The sequence below is a fragment of the Callithrix jacchus genome, chromosome 13, assembly GCF_049354715.1.
Source record: "Callithrix jacchus isolate 240 chromosome 13, calJac240_pri, whole genome shotgun sequence".
In the NCBI taxonomy this organism is placed as follows: domain Eukaryota; kingdom Metazoa; phylum Chordata; class Mammalia; order Primates; family Cebidae; genus Callithrix; species Callithrix jacchus.
This window is the reverse complement of record NC_133514.1, coordinates 54,194,759-54,205,574: the sequence shown is the minus strand read 5'-3', so window position 1 is coordinate 54,205,574 and position 10,816 is coordinate 54,194,759. Positions and strand designations below refer to the sequence as shown.

At 39.6% G+C, this 10,816-nt stretch overlaps 1 long non-coding RNA gene across 2 annotated transcripts; it reads right to left on the bottom strand.

Moving 5' to 3' along the window:
* Positions 1-820: 820 nt before the first annotated feature.
* On the bottom strand, positions 821-5,997 carry LOC118146842 (uncharacterized). Of its 2 annotated transcripts, none has more exons than XR_004732895.3 (4): positions 5,712-5,997; positions 3,880-4,039; positions 1,549-1,690; positions 821-964 (listed from the first exon to the last, which is right to left on the bottom strand). It is a non-coding gene; the product is annotated as an uncharacterized LOC118146842 (long non-coding RNA). The 2 variants fall into 2 exon arrangements; XR_004732894.3 differs by having other exon boundaries at positions 5,951-5,997.
* Positions 5,998-10,816: the final 4,819 nt, after the last annotated feature.

The following is a 10,816-nucleotide window of genomic DNA, read 5'->3' as shown; positions in this document are numbered from 1 at the left end:
AAAAGATATACAAAACAAGAAAAAACAAGGAAGTTATATGTGTGCTGTGTTACTACAGGAGACTGAGAATAGACTTAAGAGTTAGAGTGCAGCATCTGTTTCCAAAACAGCCAGACAGAAGGGAATTCTCTTCCTGTTCTCATTATTAAATACTCAAAAGAATCACTGATTTGGGGAGTAAGGGAGAGAACAACTTATTTCTCCTTCCTGTGAAGATGAAAAGCCAGCTTCTTGGCTTCCATATGAACTGTGTACTTAAAAGGCAACCATCTAAGCAGCTTGGAGGGACTCAGGGTCCTGTGTCTGACTGCTGCCCTCACCAGCAGCAGGGATGCTGAGCCACAGGCCATGTCATGCCTGCCTTCTCTCTTCCTTCCTCCAAAAGCTGGCTCCAAGGAGCTTTTATCTGCAAAAGTATTATTGTGGCTTTTGTGCAAAGCTATAGTTTTTGCAGTCTTTTGTGACTGGTCTTGTTATGAGGCACACATGCCTGAGAACTCTCCCTTTGTGGCCTTTTCTGTCCCCATTTGTCAGGGTGACTACATTTTGATTCTGACACTCAAGTGACTCCATTTTGATTCTGACAACCTTCAAAAGCTTCAGACCCCTCTAAACTTGGATCTGCCCTGATAATCACTGTTGTGAAGCTTTCCATGACCTCCTGAAAGGGAAGTCCTCTGAGGTTCCAGAACACTTTATGTCTAATACTTAATATGTTTTAGTATAACTTATCAGCCCACATAATTGAACAAGATATTAATTTTTTGTTCATATGTCTGTCTCAATAGTAGGTATTCAACAAAATCATGTTAAATGTGTATTACTGATAAAAACATAAACAGAGGTTTGTGCATTTATTTGCTGTCTGTTCCATTTTCAGACCCCGCCGCTTTCCACCTTCAGAAGGAGCCTTCCAACTGCATGCTCACGGCAGCCCAGCAGACAGGGAGAGGACTGATGGAGCCTGATGGCAGCAAGAGGGGAAAGAAGTTTTTAGGAGGGTTGTGAGAAAGAATGCGAAGCCAAATCACAAAAGGAATGGGAGTCAAACAGAAATGAGGCTGAGTTTAAACAGGGAAGGAAACAATAACACAGACCCATAATCTGGAAAGAGTTCATGGTTGAGGTGGTGAGGTGGTTTCATTTAAAAACAAAGGGAAGCCAGGTGTGGTAGCTCACCCCTATAATCCCAGCACTTTGGGAGGCCAAGGCGGGTGGATTACTTGAGGTCAGGAGTTCGAGACCAGCCTGACCAACGTGGAGAAACCCCATCTCTACTAAAAATACAAAATTAGCCAGGCATGGTGGCACATGCTTGTAATCCCAGCTAATTGGGAGGCTGAGGCAGGAGAATAGCTTGAACCCAGGAAGTGGAGGTTGCAGTTAGCCGATAGTGCACCACTGCACTCCAGCCTGGGCAACAAGAGTGAAACTCGGTCTCAAAAAATAAAATAAAATAACCAAAGGGAAAAGCTAAGAGATATAAAGAAAATAGGTATTTAGTTACAATTGGGTAGATTAAATTTGAGAAACTAGCTAATCCTGCACCCCATGGCACTTGCGGTTTCTTCTGCTGGACAGCTCTCCCCTGTCAGCTCTCCCGCATCGGTCAGGAACCAGCTTCACTGACTTCTCTGAGCTATTCCTGGGTCTTCCTGCCCAAATGCTCCAGATTTCATCTCTCTCAGCTCTGCAACCAAAACCATAAACACAACGACAAGTGCATGTTTTACTTATTTTAAACATCTGAGTAAGTACTAAACTATGTGTAAATAAACTATTCTTTATATTTTCATCTGATAATCTTAACTTTCCCACAAACAATGACTAAATAGAACATTTTACTGTTTTTAAATTTCAAGTCATCCTTTTATCCCATGTACCCAAGATAGAACTATGTTCTAGTAAAATATTACATTGTTCTCCTGGTAAGAAACAAGAAGGCAGGCAAAAGCAAAAGGCAGAACCAAAACACATTTGAAAGCACTTCCCATGGGAAAGAATGTCACATTTGAAAACAGATTCCTCCATTGTTTCCTTGGTTTAAGCGGAAGTTACTTGCTTTGTAAAATTATAGTGGAAACCATTGTTGCAGAGCAAGAGATTCTCTATTCTCCTGTGGCAGTTATTAGTGTGTCCAAGTCAGGCTCAAATAGAATCTGAGATCATTTAAATCACTGTTTGGATCTTCAAAATTTAAACAGTGAATGCAGCAATCAAAATGCCACTGGGGTAGAAGAATGAATGAATAATTCAGCTCACTAAAAGTTAACATTTAGAAAAGATCAGACTTGCAAATTCCAAGAGGTTATGAGAGCCTGGAATAAGATGGTCCCTACTCCTCTGCCACCTGCTTCAATTTAAAACAAACAAAACGACCGTGAAATCTGTATATTGAATTCCTAGACACCCCACTTTTGGGGGGTGCATTCAGATCTGAGGAGCAGCAGCCAGAGAGTGGTCCAAACACCCTGATGGGTGTTCATCTAACACTTCCTGAGCTTCTACGAAGCCAGACATCAGGCTGGGTGCTGGGAATGCAAAGATGTGTAAAACCATCACCACCCTTGAGGAGCACATGGTCTGGGAGGATGGATGAGAAAGACTCGGGGATCCTGTATCATGGGAGGGCATAATAAAGCTATGACGAGGACAACAGGTTCCCTGCAAGGCACACTTGCATAGGCTTGTGTTTGTGATGGGGAGTTGTCTGGTGTAAAATCTGAATGTCTGGTGACTGTCAGGGAGTTCCAGCAGCAAACCCGGGGTTCAGGGCCAGGCCCTCAGGAGGACAGCATTGCTCTTTCATCCCACTGTGACTAAAGGTGTGGTGTTTTCTCTGCCTAGGATGTCCTTACCTCCTTTGCCCACCTAGAAACCTCTATTCCTCTGCAAGACATCCACACGAGCTTCACTTTCCAGATAAAACCTCTCTTTGCTGCCCCAGACAGCCTCGGGTGCCCCATTGTCATAAATGAAGACAATGACCACATCCTGTGGTGACTGCTCCTCTTCTGATTCAGTAGATTCTCTGTGAGCAGACAGTGAAGGTCATGTTTCATCTTGTCTGCGTACACAGAGCCTGACAAGCAAGGCACTCAGCAAAGGTTTGCTAAAATGAATGAGGCCGAGTTTTGCTTCGCTTAGGAGGATGTGGCTTCCATCCTCACAAGAAAAAGCCTGACATTCTAAAACATCGTAACTTTTCTTGAGCCCATCTGAGGAGCTGAGGCTACCAGACAATGAAGTGAACATAATTCCAAAGAGCTACAAGCGCCTCCGACGGCAGCGGGGACACAGTTGTTACGCCTTTGTCAGAGATGGAGGACATGGCTGCCCGAAAAAGCAGGTTGGAAGGAAACAGCTAAAATGGTAACAAATTTCTTAAATGTGGTCTAAGCACGACAATGTTAACCCCAGACACAAGGACTGGGCATCTGTAGTTACATGAGAGCTCTTTTCAGCGCCTCCCTGGGGGCTCCTGAGGAGAAAGGGAGGCAGGACGGGAAGAGCTGAGAAGCCCCGTCCCCCAACACAAGCCTAACAAAGAGTAACAAGGAACGCGGATGCAGAGTCAACCCATGAAGGCCAAGGTGGGGAAGCGACACTGAGAAAGCCCAGGACAGCGTGGGCCCCACACAAAGCGCTGGGAACCTGCCCAGAAGGACTCCGCCCCACCCCAGCGGCTGTGAGCGATCACTTTCGGATCACTTCCAGCTCCTGGACCGCTCTTTCTGTGTCCGACCGCGGCTTCTGAGGCCTCCATGCAGACTCCTCAGCTGTGACACAACCAGGCTCTGCATGGGTCCCCCTCCCAGCGCTGCAGCTCAGAGACTCTCCAGACAGTCCGTTGGGGCCTTCTTGGGCCACCTCACTTACCTCTCCTGTCACGGGGATGACTTTCTCAAGCTGCCTATTGCCCAATGTGGAAGCCATCGGTTCATAGGTTTTCCTTAAGTTTTTTAGTGTTTTAAGTCTCAGCGGTCAATCTGGTACTTGTTACATCATGGTGGCCAGAAGCAGATGTTCATCTGATTTTCTACAAAGGTGCCAAAGCAGTACAAGAAAGAAAAGAATGCCTTTTCAATAAATGGTATAGACACAACTAGATTTTCACATGCTAAAAAATAGACCTCAGCACCTACCTCCCATCTAACAGAAAATGTTACATGACAGGCACATAAACCTGAACACAGCAGTTAACATAAATATAATAAAGCTTTTAAGAGAAAGTATATCTCTAAAACTCAAAAGTAGGAAGACATTTCTTAGGAAATAGCAAATAACAACAATGAAAGAAAAAAATTGATAGATTTCATCAAAATGAAAATTTTTTGCTCATCAAGTGACTTAAGAAAACAAATGGGCAAGCTGCTGACGTGGATAAAACCTCCACATCACTGACACCTGATGTCTAGGATGAGTAAAAAACTACTATAATTCAATAACAAAAACCCAACTAAATGCTTATAGCCATTATTGGAGATTTACAAAAAAAAAAAAAAAAAAAGAAAGAAAGAAAGAAAAAGAAAAAAGAAAGTGGTCAAGGAATAAGATCAGATACTGCACAAGGAAAGTATTCATATGGCCAATAAGAACATAAAAAGTTGTTTAATGCCATTAGTCATAGGGAGAGGCAAATAATTAAAACCAAAAGACATACTGCTGCATAACCACAAGCATGTCTAAAATTAAAACACTGACAACAACAAATGTTGGTGAGGAAGTGGAGTGACTGGAACTCATGTTGCTGGTGGAGGTATAGTGGTATCTAGCAATTTCTTGTAAGACTAAACATACATCTACCCTATGGCCCAGCTGTTCTATGCTAGTCATTTCTCCAAGTAAGATGAAATATATGTCAACAAAAAAACTTAGATTTATAATATCCAAAACTGGAAACTCCCAGGTATCTATCAATAGGAAAGCAGATATACAAACTGCAGTATAGTTACATAATGTGATACTGCTCAGTAATAACAAGGAACAAATTACTAATACACAAAACAACATCAGTGACTCTCAAAACGATGCTAAGTGAAAGAAACCAGATAAAAAAGAGTACTATTATATATACAGTATAATTACCTTTATTTGAAATCTAGAATAAGCAAAATGAATATACAAAAAAAGAGAGAGCTATCCATCCAAAAAAAAAATAGAAAAAAAAATCAGATTGACAGTGCCTCTGGGGAGGAAGGAATGGTAGGAATTAGCTGGCATAAGGGACTTTCTGGGATTACAGTAACACTCTATGCCTTGGTAGGGGTTTGGGTTATACAGATTTAGGCAATTACCAGAACTTAACAAATCATAACCTTAAATATTTGAGCATTGCATTGATTGTAAAATTTACCTCAAAAGAAACAAAGGCATCAAAAAATTTAAATAGGTTGATGGATGAATAGAGGGTTGGATAAATAGATATCTATGTGATAACACGAAGATAGTAAAATATTAATAGTAAAGTCTAGGTGGTTGGTATATGGATATTCACATTAAAATTCCTTCAACTTTGTTTTATACCTGAAAATTTCATACTATAAAGTGATGAGAAAAATGTTGTTAAATGAGTAGGCAAGATGCTAGTGTCAGATAAGCCAAAGTACTAAGACAGAGACTCAAGTATCTGGGTAATAGGACAGGAGAAATTAAACAAACACAGGGGAGTCATAGTAATAATGGCCATCATTTAGTTATTGGATACTCACTGTACTCGGCCCTGCACAGGGCCCTTCTCAGAACCCAGCTTGCTTAAGTCTTCCAACATACCCATTTACAGATAAGACACTAAAGCTTAGAGAACTTAGGTAATTCATCCTAAGCCTCATCCCACAGCCAGAAAGTAGGTGAGCCAAATTAGAGCCCTGGCTTATCAGATCCCAGGCAGCTTATCCATCATGCTGTTCCTCCTTTGCTACACTTCAGAGGGAAGGCTGGAACTACTTACTTGAACAAACAGTATTTAAGATTAGAGCAGAGCTGATTTGAGGAGTCATTGGGATATTAGAGTCCAGCCATATGCTGCTTAACAATGGGGATACATTCCAAGAACTGCATTGTTAGGCAATTTCATCATCATGTGAACATCATAGAGTTCATTCACACAAACCTAGATGGTGTAGCCTACTACATACCTAAATTATATGCTATAGCCTACTGCTCCTAGGATACAAACCTGTACAGCAAGTTACTGTATTGATTATTGTAGGCAATTGAAACACAATGGTAAATATTTTATGTATCTAAACATTTCTAAACATAGAAAAGGTACAGTAGGATTTGATATAAAGGTTAAAAAAATGATACTCCTGTATAAAGCATTTGCCATGAATGAAGTTTGCAGGACTAGAAGTTGCTCTGCGTGAATCAGTCAGTGAGTGGGGAGTGAATGTGAAGGCCTAGGACATTACTGTATACTATTGTAGACTTTACAAACACTGTACACTTCAGCTACATTCAATATGACTTTACAACAGCTACAATGTCACTAGGCTATAGGAATTTTTCAGCTCCATTATAATCTTATGGGACTGTATTTTAAATTTCTTTGGATTGGGCAAAGAATGAACTCCAGAGTTTAAGAGATCACTGTCAGAACTGAGGCTCTGCAGTATACATTCTATGGGATAGGGACCATATCTCTCTCATGTTCCTGCTATCATCCCACAGGCACAGCACCTGGCATGCCACAAATATTTACTGGTGAATGAATAAATACATACAGAAATAGGAAACCAGATGGAGCATTATACATTCTCAAGCAGGAATGTGACTATGTGAGAGGGAAAATTATCTTTCTAGATCAATCTCATTTCTCTGAAACTATACTTTTGAGATTCTCCAAAAGAGTGCAACTTCTTTTGAATGACTTATGCCTGGAAAGGTTTTTTGTTATTGTTTTTGTTTGGATTTTTTGTTTGTTTTTTTGTTGCTGACACTGGAGGTATTTGTACATTCTAATGTAGGCCAAGAAGTCTGTAAGGGTTCTGAACAGTCTCAGAATCTTGACTTTTGGAAGATCTTTAGAGGTTGTTCAGGCTAGCAACTTACCAAATATAGGATAGTAAAAGAGTATTGTAATCACTTTTCTCTCTCTTTGCTGGAGAAAAAGCAAAGATTCTAACCTGACAGCAATAGCACAAATGAGAACCACAAAAACCTCTTCTTGAAAGATGCCTAATCTGTGGGAGAGAGTTGCTTTATGAGAGGCCAGGGGTCAGGGCAGGCATAGTCCAGGTTCTGAGCATTCCAGAGAAGACAGGTCTGCCTGTGCCACTTCTAGATTTGGTTTTCTTAAGTGCTCTGAAGGCAGTTCTATATGGTATGCCAGGTAATGGAAAAGAATGCCTCCAGTCAAGATGCACTCAAAATAATTTTCTATTTCTGTTTTCTTTAAAAAAGATGCTCCCCATGTTCTAACCCAATGTAAGGAAGCTAAGCACCTTGAAAAAAGGTTAGACAAAATGCTAACTAGAATAACCAGTTTAGAGAAGAACATAAATGACCTGGTGGAACTGAAAAACACAGCACAAGAACTTTGTGAAGCATACATAACTTTCAATAGCTGAATTGATCAATTGGAAGAAAGAATGTCAGAGATTGAGGATCAACTCAATTACATAAAGCAAGAAGACAAGATTAGAGAAAAAAGAGTGAAAAGAAATGAACAAAGCCTCCAAGAAATATGGGATTACGTGAAAAGACCAAATCTACATTTGATTGGTGTACCCAAAAGTGAAGGGGAGAATGAAACCACTCTTCAGGATATTATCCAGGACAACTTCCCCAACCTAGCAAAGCAGGCCAACATTCAAATTCAGGAAATACAGAGAACATCACAAAGATATGCCTTGAGAAGAACAACCCCAATACATAATCATCTGATTCACCAAACTTGGAATGAAGGAAAAAAATGCAAAGGGCAGCTAGAAAGAAAGGCCAGATTACCCACAAAGGGAAGCTCATCAACTAATAGCAGATTTCCCAGCAGAAAACCTACAAGCCAGAAGAGAGTGGGGGTCAATATTCAACATTCTTTTTTTTTCTAAAGATCCACCCTCCCACCTCAACATTTTTAAAGAGACGAATTCTCAACCCAGAATTTCACATCCAACCAAACTAAGCTTCATGAGAAAAGTAGAAATAAAAATCATTTACAGACAAGCAAATGCTGAGAGATTTTGTCACCATTAGGCTTGCCCTACAGGAGTTCCTGAAGGAAGCACTAAACATGGAAAGGAACAACCAGTACCAGTCACTGCAAAAACATACAAAATTGTAAAGACCAATTTTAAAGAAACCAGAAATAGAAAATTATTTTGAGTGCATCAACACAAGGAATAAACTGCATCAATCAATGGGCAAAATAACCAGCTAGCACAATAATGGCAAGATCAAATTCACACATAACAATATTAACCTTAAATGTAAATGGGAAAAATGTCCCAATTAAAAGAAATAGACTGGCAAATTGGATAGAGTCAAGACCCATCAGTGTGCTGTATGCAGGAGACCCATCTCACATGCAAAGACTCAAAATAAAGGGATGGAGGAAGATTTACCAAGCAAATGGGAAAAAGAAAAAAAAGCAGGGGTTGCAATCCTAGTCTCTGATAAAACAGACTTCAAACCATCAAAGTTCAAAAGAGACAAGGAAGGGTATTATATAATGGTAAAGGGATCAATGCAACAAGAAGAGCTAACTATCCTAAATATATATGCACCCAATGCAGGAGCACTTAGATTCATAAAACAAGTTCTTAGAGACCTACAAAGACACTTAGACTCCCACACAATAATAGTGGGAGACTTTAACACCTCACTGTCAATATTAGATCAATGAAACAGAAAATAAACAAGGATATCCAGGACTTGAAGTCAGTTCTGGACCAAGTGGACCTAACAGACATCTGAAGAACTCTCCACTCCAAATCAACAGAATATACATTCTTCTCAGCACCGCATTGCTTATTCTAAAATTGACCACATAATTGGAAGTAAAATAGTCCTCAGCCAATGCAAAAGAGCAGAAATTATGGCAAACAGTCTCTCAGACCACAGCGCAATCAGATTAGAACTCAGGATTAAGAAACTCACTCAAAACCGCACAACTACATGGAAACTAAACAACCTGCTCCGAAATGACTACTGGATAAATAATGAAATGAAGGCAGAAGTAAAGATGTTCTTTGAAACCAATGAGAACAAAGACACAACATACCAGAATCTCTGGGACACATTTAAAGCAGTGTGTTTAGGGAAATGTATAGCACTAAATGCTCAATAAAGAAAGCAGGAAAGATCTCAAATCGACATCCTAACCTCACAATGAAAAGAACTAGAGAAGCAAGAACAAACAAATTCAAAAGCTAGCAGAAGGCAAGAAACAACTAAGAGCAGAAATAAAGGAAATAGAGACACAAGAAACCCTTCAAAAAAGCAATGAATCCAGGAGCTGGTGTTTTGAAAAGATTAACAAAATAGATCATTAGCCAGACTAATAAAGAAGAAAAGAGAGAAGAATCAAATAGATGCAATAAAAATGATAAAGGTGACATCACCACTGATCCCATAGAAATGCAAACTACCATCAGACAATACTATAAACACTTCTATGCAAATAAACCCCAAAATCTAGAAGAAATGGATAAATTCCTGGACATTTACACCCTCTCAAGACTCAACCAGTAAGAAGTAGAATCCCTGAGTAGACCAATAATAAGGTATGAAATTGAGGCAGCAATTAATAGCCTACCAACCAAAAAAAGTCCAGAACCAGAATGTTTCACAGCCGAATTCTATCAGAAGTATAAAGCGTAGCTGGTACCATTCCTTCTGAAACGATTCCAAACAGTAGAAAAAGGGAATACTCCCTAACTCATTTTATGAGGCCAATATCATCCTGATAGCAAAAATCTGGCAAACACACAACTGAAAAAGAAAATTCCAGGCCAATATTCCTGATGAACATTGATGCAAAATCCGCAATAAAATACTGGCAAACTAGTTCCAATTAGACATCAAGAAGCTTACCCAACACGATCAAGTTGACTTCATCCCTGAAATGCACGGCTGGTTCAACACACACAAATCAATAAACATAATTTATCACATAAATAGAATGAAAGACAAAAACCACATGATTATCTCAATAGATGCAGAAAAGGCCTTCAACAAAATTCAACAAATTTTCATGCTAAAAACTCTCAATAAACTAGGTATTAATGGAACATATCTCAAAATAATAAGAGCTATTTATGACAAATTCACAGGCAATATCATATTCAATTGGGCAAAAGCTGGAAGCATTTCCTTTGAAAACCAGCACAAGACAAGGATGCCCTCTCTCCCTACTACTATTCAACATAGTATTGGAAGTTCTGGAATAAGACAAGAGAAAGAAATAAAGAGTTTTCAAATAAGTAAAGAGGAAGTCAAACTGTCTCTATTTGCAGATGACATGACTGTATATATATAAAACTCCATTGTCTCAGCCCAAAATCTCCTTAAGCTGATAATCACGTTCAGCAAAGTCTCAGGATGCAAAATCAATGTGCAAAAATCACAAGCATTTCTATACACTAATAGCAGACAGAGAGCCGAATCATGAGTGAACTCCCATTCACAATTGCTACAAAGAGAATTAAATACCAAGGAATACAACTTACAAGAGATGTGAAGGACCTCTTCAAGGAGAACTACAAACCACTGCTAAAGAAATAAGAGAGGACACAAACAAATGGAAAAACATTCCATGCTCATAGATGGGAAGAATCAATATTGTGAAAATGGCGAAAAGGCCCAAAATTCAGTG